Source organism: Electrophorus electricus, chromosome 10 (assembly GCF_041902795.1).
Source record: "Electrophorus electricus isolate QZ-2024a chromosome 10, ASM4190279v1, whole genome shotgun sequence".
Lineage (NCBI taxonomy): Eukaryota > Metazoa > Chordata > Actinopteri > Gymnotiformes > Gymnotidae > Electrophorus > Electrophorus electricus.
The window spans coordinates 14,661,717-14,676,626 of NC_137506.1; the positions used below are offsets into that span (position 1 = coordinate 14,661,717).

The 14,910-nt window shown below is 40.3% G+C and overlaps 1 pseudogene; it reads left to right on the forward strand.

The window, feature by feature from the left end:
• The first annotated feature begins 1,103 nt into the window (after positions 1-1,103).
• Positions 1,104-3,728, forward strand: LOC145659411 (eukaryotic translation initiation factor 4 gamma 3-like; annotated as a pseudogene).
• Positions 3,729-14,910: the final 11,182 nt, after the last annotated feature.

Consider the following 14,910-nt stretch of genomic DNA (forward strand, 5'->3'; position numbering starts at 1 on the left):
AAACACCTCCCCGCAAGATCATCAGCAACGTTTCCATGAACAACGAGGTGCAGCTGAAGAAGGCCAATAATGCTTGGAAGCCTGGCATGAAAAGGGAGAACACCCGAGACCCAGAAAACTCAGCTCAGCACCTCACTCCGCCGTACCCTGTTTTCAGATTTCAGAGTCACATCCTGTTATGGTGGGCTTGAAAGCTACTTAATTTTTTTTTCGAAATATGCTCTTCAAAAATTGGGGTCATTGTTTAATTGGGTGGGTGTGTGGGGAGTGTGCACGAATGTAGCTATGCAGGGGGACATTGGTTTCTAGTGTAAACAGGGGGTGTGATGATACTGAGGGCCAGATCTTGTGTGCTTGTTGTTCCTTGTGTTGATTGTGATGTTGATTTTGGTGAAAGAGTATTGTAGATTATTGAAGTGAGGTGTTCAGACTGAGTTAAAAAAGAGTAGTTTTGTTTTTGATGCATGCATAAAACTTTTTCCATTGCAATTCAGTAGTAAGTTTCTCTAGTGAGTAATGGTACTTTTTTGTTTGTCAGTTCGCAAGTATAGTTTTCTTGGATTAATGTTGTATGCTGTGGAGACCTTTTCTGTCGCAGTGATTGCTGACATGTCTCCTAGCAGACACTGCTGGAGATGAGGGCCGAGGGATATTTAGAGAGTGTGATAAAAGGTTGGCAGCTTCCTGCCAAAAATGTTTTATGGGTGTACTGTGCATTATGGCATGCATATAGTTATCTACTGTGTTTTGTGTGAACAGTAGCGTATTCTGTGGATGATCTTGTATATATTTTAGGTTAGTGGCCAGTGGTTGTGTTAAAAATATTCTTGCAAATTTGTGTGCAATTCAGCATTGGGAGAGATTGACAGATCTTCATTGCATTGTCTGGTCGGTAGGATTATTATTGGATCAGATTTGGTTATTATGTATTTATTGTTTTTTTGTAGGAGTTATATGTTGATTAAATCTGAAATTCTTGTAGGTAGTTCTAATGGGTTTTCTTTTAATTTGAATTTGGAGCACATGAGGGGTTTTAGTTGATAAGATTTGATAAACTGTTTGCTGCCAGTGCTACACTTCTCGGAAATTGTGATTGATGTATGATGCCTTTTTCAGTCTACATAGTAAAGCTGAGTGATTTTTGTTCATGACGAAGTTCCAAATGGCAGAGTAAAAATTTGGTGAAAGTGAGGAGTTAGTCATTATGTGGAAGAACTGCTGAATTTAACAAAAGATTGGGATCTTTGTAATGGAAAGCTTAGTCAGTAGTCTGTTTTCCTCTCCAGGAGCTTTTCCAGAAGGTGCGCAGTATCCTGAACAAACTGACACCGCAGATGTTTAACCAGCTGATGAAGCAGGTGATGGACCTCACCATCGACACGGAGGAGCGCCTCAAAGGTGTCGTTGACCTGGTTTTTGAAAAAGCCATCGATGAGCCCAGCTTCTCTATGGCCTATGGCAATATGTGCAGCTGTCTGGCTAAGGTGAGTAACATGTTCCCATACATTGCTGCTGAAGTTCCATACAAAAACAAATGCCACACAGAAGTGAATTCTGTTCGAACCACTCTAAATTGACATGGAGCTTTAATCAGCTTCGGTGTAGTAACAGAACTCTCAACACTGTCTTATACCCAAGTGTTTCTCCTACATGTCTTTCCTGTGTAGTTAAAATTACCCATTGCAGACAAGCCCACCAGCACTGTGAGTTTCCAAAAGCTGCTGCTGAACCGCTGTCAGAAGGAGTTTGAGAAGGACAATGGCCAACAATGATGTTTTGGAGAAGCTGCGACACCAGCTGGAAGCGACCACTTCAGTAAGCACCGCTCCTGTCTCGTTTACCCGACTCACCAACCCACAGATCACGAGAAAGGGGACTGAAATCAGCAGCAGTGCTAGGAGGCGGCCAGGTCGTTATCGGGTCCAAGCGTGTTGTTTCTTGCTTTTGTCTTTGTTCTGGTTACTCCTTGCAAGGCCAGTGAGCGGGAGAGGCTGAAGCAGGATCTGGAGGAGGCAAAGGACAAGGCCCACAGGAGGTCCATCGGCAACATCAAGTTGATCGGGGAGCTGTTCAAGCTGCGCATGCTGTCAGAAGCCATCATGCACGACTGCGTGGTCAAGTTATTCATGAACCACAACGAGGAGAGCCTGGAGCGTCTGTGCCACCTCCTCACAGCCATCGGCAAAGACCTGGACTTGGAGAAGGCCAGGGTAAGCAGGCCGCGGTCCTGGTCTGGGTTGATTTAATATTCTCAGCACATGCTCAGCACTTGCATCGGTTTATCTTTAATATGTCATGTAAAGGTTTACGGTGCATGCGTAGATGAGTGCTAGTGTGCAGTGCCGCGACTGTGCACGTTTTTCCGGATTTTGTCCATGATGCGTTTTTCACAGCAAGTACTTTACACAACAAAACTGAATGAAGATGTTTTGAATATTGTATCTTGACTGTCCATTTTGTCTCTGGTAGGAACAGCAGTTGTAATGTTGACAGTTCAGTCACCATCTAGTGTGACAGTTATTGTCCTGGTCTTTTTTATTGTATTTTAAAAAAATGTTTTTACATTTCCATGCATGCTTTTAACCAAAAAACAAGCATGTTTAAATGTTGTCTATAAAAGTTTTGCCATCAGTGTTTTCTGTTGCTTGCCTGTTGCCTGCACTCTGACTACAGGGTAGCCAACTAATTAGGATCATCATCTATAGTGCGACTAGCATGCTGTGCTGATATCAGTGTATTATTAGGCCTTGGCAATGATTTTAAAAGTGTCCAAGTTCATGTTGTTTAGTGAAGTTGTTAGTGTGGTTGTTAGCTCTGCTCCTACTGCAGCTGACAAAATGAAAGGCTTTTATTCAGAACTGGTCAGCTGTTAGAAGGTTTTGTCCAGGCCCATGGGAGCGTGCTCTCACAGCCTCCTCCACGTTTTCTGCGTCCTGCTGCTGCACACTGGATTCCCCAAAGCCAAGTGCAGCTGATTACAGCACAGCTACAGCCACAGTGGCAGTGAACTGCTTTACAGCACTGACCAACGTGCAAGGCAGCAGGGTTTACATAAGAGTCATAAGCGTCTTGCGACATGAGTTTAGCTGAGAGCAGACCTGATCGAATCGAAAGGTGAAGAATACCTGAAATTTGTCAACATTTCTCTTACACACTCCTCTCTCTCTCTCTTTCTTTCTTTCTTTCTTTCTTTCTTTCTTTCTTTCTCTCTCTCTCTCTCTCTCTCTCTCTCTCTCTCTTTCTCTCTTTCTCTCTCAGCCACAAATGGATCACTACTTTAGTTATATAGAAAGGACAGTGAAGGAGAGGAGGGCTTCCTCACACATTCGGTTCCTGCTCCAGGACGTCATCGACCTGCGACTGGTTAGAGACTCTGCCTGTGTTTGTGTGTTTGTGTTTGCCATTCCAGCACATGGTGATGCAAAAGTATGCATCTGCTGATTTTGTTTTTCTAGCATAACTGGGTGTCATGGCGAGCTGACCAGGGGCCCAAGACCATTGAGCAGATCCACAAGGAGGCCAAATTTGAGGAGCAGGAGGAGCAGAGGAAGGTGCACCAGCAGCTGCTGTTCAAGGACAACAAGAGGCGAAGGTGTGGCCCTCAAATCCATGACAGCCCTTTTCACCTGGCTGTGCGAGGCCGAGGACAAGTCCAAGGACAATTGACAGGAGGATGGACACATTTGCCAATGTGTGCTAAAAGACAATACAGTAATTCAAAACAATAATAAAACTGTGTGACAAAGAAACAAACGTTCAGACACTAATTTATTTTTGCTTTTTCCTTTATGAACTGCAGACAAAACTAAATGTAACATTTGCAGATGTTCAAAACAAGAGGCAGAGGTGAATATAGAAATATTATTATTTATTTTTATTTTATTCTTCCTTGGTTTCTCCTGAATTCAGATAGGCGCTGCCCATTAGATTTCAGTTTTTTTGTTTGTTTGTTTATTTTTTGCTAATTTCAAACCAGTCCTAGGATTTTCACACAATCTGAGTGAAATTGGTGTCAAAATATTTGCAAGAGTCTGAATCTCAATAATTATTTAAGCAAAAACCTGACATAAAAAATACAGCTGCCCTATTCCAGGCTAATATTAGTAGTACAATGTAGTAGTACAAAGGTCAGGCTTTAACTTTAACTTTAACTAGCTGTAACTCCTGAAGGACATGATCAGATTTCATGAAATTTAAAAGACTTATACCAGTATTGACTTTGAGGTAGCTTACCAAATGTAGCAGTTTTGTCAATATGGGGCATTATAATATGCAGATAACTGTTTCTCAACAATTGCTCTTCTGATCAAGATGAAATTTTGCATACTGCTTCTGTAAGCAAGCTGGAGGATTCTTAAGGATGACTCAAACATTGGCTAATGTTTTTCAGGTAATTGGCTAATCATAGAACTGGCTTCAGTGGACTGCTATAATGTTGATTCTTGTAGAAATTACTTTGAATTTAAATATCCTACTGCTTTTTATGTTGCTGATTAACTGTAACACACTAGTCGTAGGACCTTTCTCCAATCTTCACAAATTTGGTATCAAAATGTTGAGACTGAAACAAGTTGATATTTGTACGGAGTATTGCCCCTACATACCTATCAATCCTTCCAAGGTGTACTGATTCATTGAAAACAGCTGAAAAAAATTAAAACTTCTTTGAGTAATTCTTATGAAACTTGACATGAGTACCGATTTATGGACTTTGAGCTAGCATGGCAATTATAGGACATTTTTGCCAATAGAGCCCCTCTGACATATGAAAAGGTATTTAAAAACAGAAAAATGAGTCAATCCCATTGTGTTCAAATTGTGCATGAGAAATGTGGTGCAATACTTTGTGACTATTCCACAAATAAATTCAATATGTTTCATAAACCTTATTTTAACCTGAAAAAAAGGCGACAAACGAGACCTGTGACCCCAGGGGGAAATCATGGATCAGATGCCTTACACCAAGTCACTGTGTAAACAACACCAGGTTCATGTTTTAGTGTGAGGAATGAGTGCAGTAGTGTTTTGAAAGAGCAAACACAAACACTAACAATAAGAGAACAAAGAAAACATTTTTGAATTACTTACTGAGATTATTCTCATAGCAAGTTCATTACACCTTGTGTACTTATTTTAGTGCAGTGAGCTGTTTCTATATTGGCTGACAGAAGGAGCAGACCTGTTCAAGTCACAGATCCATTTACATTTAAACAACAGAATCTTGTCAGTGAAGGATGTACTTTCTCAAAACCTTTTTAACTGGTATCTTGCCTCTGTGTCTCTCTGTGTTCGCAGGACAGGGACCACTGCACGTCTCGCAGCAGGACACCTTTCCAGTGATGACTCCCCTCGTGTGGAATTAGTTCATGGCTGTTTAGTCTTATACTTATCCACAACTAGTATTAGTCCATTTACTATTTCTTAGAAGTGGGGATCAAGAACATTGGAAGACGTGAGTAGTTTTTTGGAGCAATAAAGATCAATACATAAAAACAGGCAAATGACCTGGTTATACCCAAATACATCAATAAACACATCAAACAAAAATAATGCTTAGGTATGAATTTTCTTCACTTCGTGACCTATTATGAAGCTTAACTTGTTATGAACTGACACGTGTGATAACGTTCACACATTTAGCTGCAATTCTTTGTTTAAACTCAGAGGGTTAAATGGAGCTCGCTCAGATGATGGTGTTGACTGCTTCAAGGATTTTCACTAGAAGTTATATAACTGCAAGTTATATTATCGATGACTAAGTGTATGCAGCGCAGAATTCTTTATTTGTAATGTAATACATGTCCTATTTAATTCTACAAGATAAACAGGTTGGAAAATATTTCTGTAAAATAGATTATGATTATTTTTGGAATATAAGCCATGCAAACATTGTAAGTGGACATCATGGAAAAATATAAAATAAAAGAATAGTATAGCATACAGTTACAGGGTATGCCTGTTTTCATTGATTACTAGGGAAGCTCTTTGTCTCCATCTTGTGGCCATTGTTGTCTTAGCAAACAACCATATCAACATCAGTGACATGAAGTTATAGAAATTAATTAAAACTGAAACGTATTTTTATAAACACATTTTGACAGTGTGTTTTACATATTCTGGTTGAATATGACATTTATGTCGACAAGATTATAAAAAACACAATCATACATTTACCTGATACTTATATCCAAAGTGACTTACGAGTGAGTATAACTTGAGCAATTGAGGGTTAAGGGCCTTGCGCAGGGAACCAACAGTGGCAACTTGGCAGCAGTAGGGCTGGAACTGGTAAGCTTCTGACTATAAGTCAAGTACCTCAATCACTGAGCTACCACTGATCACTGCTGTGGCTGATCATAAATGTTAAAATTTACAATGTTGGTTACTAAACAATTGAAAAAACATTTTGGAACATGTATTTATTTCATTTCCCCTTACCTTTGACAGCACAGCTAGTCCAGACCTCTGTATGTATCTTCTTACCCCTTCTCTCTGCACACAGAAAATAAAACACATTGAGAAGAGACGAATTGCCCAAAGGCTAAAAAAAAAGACATATAATGACAAAAGGAAAAGGTAAATAGATAACAGTAGATGTGTTAATATAAAATCAAAAGACATCTAAACAGAACTCAATGCAATAATTAGTGTTAGATGTGTATAAAGAGTGTAAATATTGTTTGTTTGGTACTTTGGTGTTGGATACTGGTGAAAGGGAGTGACTGCCATTTTTGTTGGGTGTGGGATTTGCCTCTGTTTGTGTGTCAGTAAATTAGGAAGGTCTGTTGTATGTTTCTTTTGTTTGTTAGGTTTATTTAGGGTGTATTCTTTTTCATTAGTGTGGGTTTTGTTTATTGTTTTGGCCTGGGTCACTCCTGAACAAATTGCACCAGAAAGATTATTTGTGAATAATAATATCCTCTGTAAAATATACCTGTAAGGGTTGGTGCCAGGCCGAGGCTCCTTCCGGCCACCCTCCCATATACAAATTACGGGATTTCGACGGGGAAAATATACATGGGACCTTTTATGAACAGGAGCTGCAAAAGATTATAGTGGGAAAAGACAAAGCCTTTAAAATAGAAAAGATTCTATCTGAAAAAACTAGGAACAGAAAAAAGATTTGCTTGATTTTTATTTCTGGATTCCGGCGGAGGATGTCCTTAACGTTGTAAAAGATTAAAAGGGGGTGCTAAAACCAAATTGAAATTATAATCCGGTCACCATGGAAGAGAACGGATTCTACGTGACTCTACCGTGCAACGCCTCCAAAGACATGTACCTCGATAATAAGATTTCGTGCTACACAACCAAATTTTTGAAGCCTATAGAGTTGGTGGGGGGATGGGAGGTCACACTCACCGAGCCTCATCACTGAACCATACAAGAAGCATGCAACCCACATTACAAAACAAGCTAGTGATCTTGCCCCCAAGAAAGATGATAGTGTCATTCCTAGATCTTCCTAAGTTCATGACCGTTTACTCAGTACACACTAAATAGAAATAAAGATGCAGACTCTGGAATTAATTGAAGAGAATAGCTGGTCCCGTCTTTATTCTGAGCTCAATGTTACAAACGAGACATTGTCCAGAGAATGTCTAACAGTCTCAAGTGGGCACACATTTTATACATTTTCTTCAAGGACCCTTAACCATTTTTATTTTTTCATAATACTTCTCCAGGTTCCTCTATTGCTCTCCAAACCAAACATTATTCAATACTTACACCAAATGGTTCTTGGTACCATTATGTTCACCCTGAACTACTTCTATTTCTTTCTGCTCTATTCTATATCACCAGATGCCCATATATGTTCTTCCGGTGATGTCCATATTATCTCTTTCAGTGCTTGATCAGGATGTCCCAGCCTTGAATCCAGGCTCTCCCTTTGACTGCGGCCACTAGAAGCCTGTCAAAGAGGCCTGAAGATTTACACTGAAGCCTACAGAGGCCTTTCCTGCATGAAACCAGATTATTCTGGACCATCCATACTTTTGTGCTTACAATATCATTTTATTACCTCAATGGCTTGTTTTGGTTAGCTGTCTGTGTTGGGCTGCATACAGCATTCTCTATGTTTACAGCCTTAGCTGATTCAGGAGCCGAGGGTACCTTCATACACACCCATCTTGTACAGGAATTGGCATTCCAGTAGAACCATTACACTTCACCTGGCTGCTCTGGATGAATCACCACAAGGGCACTCCATTCAGAACTCATCTCATTTCAGGTCATAGAAGCCTCATCATTTCCAGTCATTTTAGGTCTACCTTGGCTAGAACAACATAACCCATGCATATCATGGCCCCAAAAGGAAATGTATGTCATCTCAATGTATGAGGAATTGTTTGACATTACCTGTTGTTCAGTTATGTTTCAGCACTATAGATAGTCCTGCTGATGACCAAACCTTTTCCCTCCCTCCAGAATACCAAGATCTCTCTATGGTCTTTAGTAAGAGTCCTTATAACTGTCCTTATGACTCTTTTATTGAGCTCCTGGAGGGAGCCGTATTCCCCAAGGCTCATATTTACCCTCTCTCCCAAGAAGAAGATGAGAACATGGAAGAATATATAGATGAAGCACTGAGCCAAGGCTTTATTCAGCCATCCACTTCCCCCCTGGCATCTGGCTTCTTCTTTGTGAAGAAGAAAGATGGAGGTCTTCACCCCTGTATTGATTACTGAAATCTCAATCAAATATCGAAGAAAGATGCATACCCACTACCTCTTATTCCCGTCACTCTAGAATAATTACGAGAGGTCAAGATCTTCACTAAATTAGACCTCCGTAGCTCTTATAATTTTATAAGGATAAAGAAAGGTGATGAATGGAAAACCACCTTTATTACCACCAGAAGTCACTATGAGTACAAAGTCATGTTGTACGGTCTCGGTGTGGCTCCATTTGTCTTTCAGGCCTTCGTCGATTATATCCTTTGTGAATACATTGGAAAATCCGTTATTGGTTATATTGATGACATCCTCATCTATCCCCCTGACATTGAAATCCATGTATAACATGTATGAGCAGTACTGAAGGCTCTTCTGGATAAAGGATTATATGTAAAGGGAGAGAAATGTGAGTTCCACCTTCCAACTATAACTTTTCTAGGATACGTGATCAGCCATGGTGAAATCACTATGGATGATAAGAAGATCAAAGCCATCTTCCAGTGGCCCATTCCTGTTATAGTTAAAAAACTCCGGAGATTCTTGGGATTTGCAAACTTTTACCGACGCTTCATATGGAATTTGAATTTTATGGAATTTTAGCAGCATTGCAGCATTGCAGCTCCTCTCACAGCCCTCCTGAAAGGAGCAATAACCAAGCTACTTTGGAATCAGGAGGCTGATCAAGCATTCAGGAAACTGAAAGAAGCTTTAACCACAGCTAGAATACTTCGACATCCTGATCCTTCCATTCCATTTGTCGTGGAAGCTGATGCTGCTAACATCGGGGTAGGAGCTGTACTTTCACAACGATATGACAAGTCCAAGTTACACCCAGTGGCTTATTTCTCCCGTAAATGATCAATGGCAGAGCATAACTATGGAATAGGAGAACGTGAACTTTTTGCCAATAAACTGGTCTTAGAAGAGTGGAGGCATTGGCTAGAGGGGGCTAATCATCCCTTTTTAGTTATCACCGACCATAGAAATTTGGAAAACATGCATGCAGCTAAACAAATGAACCCACATCAATCAAGCCCATTGGTCTTTGTTCTTTTCAAGGTTTAATTTTAAGATTATATTGTCCCGGGACCCGCAATAGAAAAGCTGATGCCTTATCCCGCATTTTCCTGGAGGAGACAGAAGAGGAATCTAGCAAAAAGGAAGCTATGCTTCCTAGCTGGATACACCTGTCATCTATACGATGGGAAATAGTTGATTAAATAGACAAGTGTATATAAAATAGATGATGAAATAAACAAGCCATACAAGACACAGTCATCCCAACGGAATGTCCGTCAGGAAAACATTATGTACCTACCTTGTGCTGTGACCATCTGTTGAAGTGGGCTCATTCCTCGCTGGTTCAGGGCTATGATAAGCGATATTCATAAGTATATTTCTTCATGTTCAATTTGCAGTCAAAGCAAGATGCCTAAGACCCTACCCACAGGAAAGCTCATGCCTCTTCCCGTATCAGAAAGTCCTTGGTCTCACATCACCTTAGATTGCGTTACTGACCTCCCTTGTTCCGAAGGGAACACTACTGTCCTCACTGTAGTTGATGGATTCTCCAGGGGTGTGTGGTTCATTGTGTTTCCGAGTATGCCTACAGCCTGCCAAACTGTGGAAGCCTTGTTTAACCAGGTGTTCCATATATTTGGAATCCCAGAGGACATATGATCATATTGGGGACATCAATTCACATCTCGAGTTTGGGCTCCCTGTATTGAACAAATCGGGGTAGCTATTAGTTTTACATCCACAGTCAAATGGCCAATTCCTACATTGTTTTTATATGAACAATCCATCAGACCGGTCCAAGTTCCTCTTATTGGCAGAAATGACCCAAAGTTCACTTACTAGTTCATCCAGTGGCTTGAATCCTTTTTAATGTATTTTAGGTTATCAGCCTCAAATGTCCCATGGACTTCCATATCAGCTGGTTATCCCGCTGTGGATGATTGGATGCAGCGGAGCGAAAGGCTATGGGAGGAAACACATCAGTGTATTGTATGAGCTCTCTGAATGTATAAGGAAATTGCAAACAGGCACAGAGGGGAGAACCCGATATACCAACCTGGTGACAGAGTGTAGCTCTCTACACAGGACTTCCGCAAGCCGGGGTCATGTCGCAGGTTAGGTCCCAAGTATATCGGTCCATATGAAATTACCAAGCACACTAATGAAGTCACATATCAACTCAACTTACCTGCTCACTTGCGTGTTTTGAGGTCATTTCATGTGTCCCTTCTTAAGTCTGTTGTTCCTGTTGTGGCCTTTGGATGAGGTCGCCCCTGAGGTCACTCCTGTATTAAGTATGTTGGTTGCTGTCATTAGAGTGTATTGTTTCAGAAGTGTTTTGTCTCTTCGCAGAGTGTGATTTTCAAGAACTTTAGTAAGCAGATGACTTATTTGTATCATCTGTTTTGGTAGGACAAAGCCCATCCATGAGCCAAAGGAAGCTGAGGTAGGCCCCATTCCATGAAAACACAGGGAGTGTGTGAACCAGGATACCAACACAAGCATACATGCAAGCTGACGCCTACCCTTCCCTTGTGCAGCTGTTTGGCCAGTAGACAACTAATGAAAAACATTTCAAAAGCATTTATACAGAAGCCACTGTTCAAATGGCTCTCTGTGCAGTGAGGAAACATATCATAAGGAAGTGCAAATTCCACTAAAGTTTAAGTAGGATCACTGAATTCAAAGTCTAGAGCACTATTACACTATGACTTCTAATGATAGCGTAAAAACAGTAAAGTCGTATTCCTTTTTTTGTAAAGGAATGTAAAAGTTTATGAAATATTCTTAAAAAGAGGACAATTTGATGAGGAGCTTGGTCTTGCACAGCTACCAAAACCCAGGACTGAACCAGGAGTCTTTTGATATTCAATCTAACACTCACCCAGCTGAGCTATTTCAGCTAGTGACTAAGTACTTTTGCCTGGTTTTGATCGAAATGTTACCAATGAATGTAGCTCATGTTCATGTCAGAGGAAACTGTCACCTTTATCCCTGGTGAGCTAGTGGCTAGGATTCTCTTTCAAACTTAATTTTTATGTGGAACAAAAAGAAATATGAATACCTTGCTTTATGACCTTCTAATGCTCATGCATACCAAGTCCAGTATGCATACAAACATCGTCAGTATACTAGGAATACAGAGTTTGAAAATTGTTTGTCAGAAGCATCAGAGCTTTATTGCTGGTGGGTGAGTGGCCAGGATTCAACACTCTTACCACTGCGACTTGTGCTCAATTCCTGGTCAGGGAAAGGTCTTTGTTTTTGCTCAATTAAAACAGAAGCTTGTATGTGAAAAAACAAACTTCCTTTGAGTCAGATTTTAACTGACAGACTAAGGATAACAGTTTAACTTCTACAGTCCTCCACTCTACCAACTGAGCTATTGAAGGCAACAGACATGTAATCCCATAGGTCCAAACACCAGTATGTTGGCAAGAAACAAGGCCAGATATGGATGTTTGAATTGTTAAGTTCATTTGACACAAAGAAGAAACATTGCATTGTACGAGCTGGAGATGTTCAGCTCCCAACAGATATCTCTTGATTACATTTGGATGCATACCGGACTTTGTGTACATGACTGGAAAAAGGACATAATATATTAATAAACTTTGGAAACCATTTATCAAACACATTCAAATACACATGTAAAATGTAGAAAATGTATAAAAACACAAGTGAACAAGTTTAAACACACAACACACAAGTTTACAGGTAACAACATACGTACATAAAGTATTTTACAACAAATATAACTTCTTTAAATGGGGCTCTCCTCACAACTTTTCTTGACACCATCCCACGATTGGTATATTTTCAATCCCACGTGCATTATATTTGTCATAATTCAAATATACTTGAATTTGACACCATCCCACATATGGCATATTTACCATCCCAAATGCATTATATTTGACAGTATATTTGACAAACCAATAAAATCTAATTGAATTGGGATTTTCATCCCATCTGTAATATATTTGAGAGATCAATGAAATTTAATTGAATTAAGATTTTCATCCCATCTGCAGTATATTTGATCATTAAAATGATTTATTATGACTCACCAAGTATCTATTTCTGTCTTTGTCTAAGGCCATACTGCTGGTTACTGCTGGTCTTTAAGATGTAACCTTAGTAAGGGCGGCCCAGATTTAGACATTGGTAGTGTTAGTTTCAACATATCTCCCACAAATTCAGAGATCTGATGATCCCATTTCAAATATATTCCAATCAAGAATATATAGGGGTTTTAGACAGTAGAATTTCACAACTCTTAAGACAGATATGGGGTCAAGGAGAGATGTGGTTCAAGGAAAATTGGTATTAAGATCACTCCTTTTTATTCATTCCTTGCCATTAATTAGTCATGGCTTCACGTCATATATCAGACTATGACTTTCTATACTCTTTCATATGAGACAATTGTACTCCACACATGTTTGCTCTCAAGCTCAAAACATTACAAACACATGCGCATACACCCCTTGTAACTACAACAACACAATGAATTAGTAAGTTGCAATTGTTGCAGCACTTATGAAACATAAAAGGGATCATTTATAAAAAACAAAACAAAAAAAACCATTTAGGTATATTTTATGTGATGTGAGTTTCACATATACTGCAGCTGAGTATGTGTAGGGCTAACACACCATTTCTAATCACCTTTTTACTTTCATTATCTAACTGTTCCTTTGTTTTTACTCTGATGGCCAAAATGTGTATTCTTCAGTTTCCTCTACTTCAACTTATAAACATAAAATTATGTGAGCCTATTTTGTGTTTATTGTCACAATCAGTCCCTCCTGGGTTCCATGTTCTCCATCTTGTGTTTTTTATTTCCATTGCACAGTTTCGTTTACTCCGTCCCTTGTTTGATTTTCAACACCTGTCCCTCATTTCTAGTATTAAGTTCATGTATTTAAACCCTGTCTGGATCCCAGTGTGTTGCTGTTCATTTGAATGGTTGCATTTATGTAATTGTGAATGTGTTGGTTTGTACTCCGGGTATTCTAGCCTTCATGTTTCTTAGCCCTGAGTTTTCCCTAGTCTTTGTTATAGCCTGCTTATCCTGTTTGCCTCCGTGTGTTTGTTTTGTTAATCATGTATACGTGCACTCTCCATGTCAGCTCTTTGACCCTGGACTGCCTTAACGACTCTGATTCTGGATTCGCCCCTATTAAATCTCGCTCTTCTCCGCACATGCGTCCACCTCCTTACCGCTCAACGTTACATTTATACATAATTCATTTCCCATCACTCACTTCTTCCGTAGCCTGTTATTACTTTTCCATAAACAACTTGGACTGCTTGATTTTATTTAGTGATGTGGAGAGATGACTAAGCAGACACATACATGGAGCCTGAGGGGTGGGGAGTGTGGGGTGGGCCTCTAATAATTGCTTTCAAGCTGTTTCATTCTAATAGTTTAGAAGGGCACAGATCTGCAAACCCCATCACAGTTGGAGCGTCTGTGCAATGGAATGCTCCCCCCGCAAGTCACGTGGTACGGCCCACCACGTGCAGGGGGATTCACGATTGTCTAATTTGTAACCACATCTCCCTGGGATAGCACACACCTGCATGGGGTTTAATGTTAAGTGTTTGTCTGTATTTAAACCCTTGTCAGTGTATGCTCCCTTGTTGGTCATTGTCTATGTAGATATTGCTGTCAATGTCTTTGTAGTGGTAACGTTCATTTGTGTAGCCACCTTCGATGTTTATATAATCCTTCTTAATGTTAAGTTGTTAAGTGTGTATTCATATTCATCTTTAGTGTCATGTGTGAGTGCCACTGTTGTCATCTACGTCATGTGTTAATAAACATCTGTCAAAGTCGAGGGATTCTGTGCATCCTGCTCCGTGCCCTGCGGCACTCGGGCCGTTACAGAATGACCAACCACCACAGGACACCAACTTCTTCGATGGGAAATGGACTTTCTACAGGGATGTGTCTAAGGACATCGCAAGCTGCTACCGGGATCCCTGGATCTTGGGCAGAGGACTGCAACCGGACTTTGCGGTCACTCCGGATGAGGAGTGGAATGCCCCCTGGAATCTCCTCGGGGGAGCCTAGAGCTACCAAGCCAGGACTGCAGAGAGCTGGGGGGCTCCAAGGGGACCGCAGTGAAGGTGGTTTGGTGGAGCCAACTAAATCTCTAGCTAGCGAAGGAAAAGCCCAAGTTCTTCCTCTTCCATGAACACG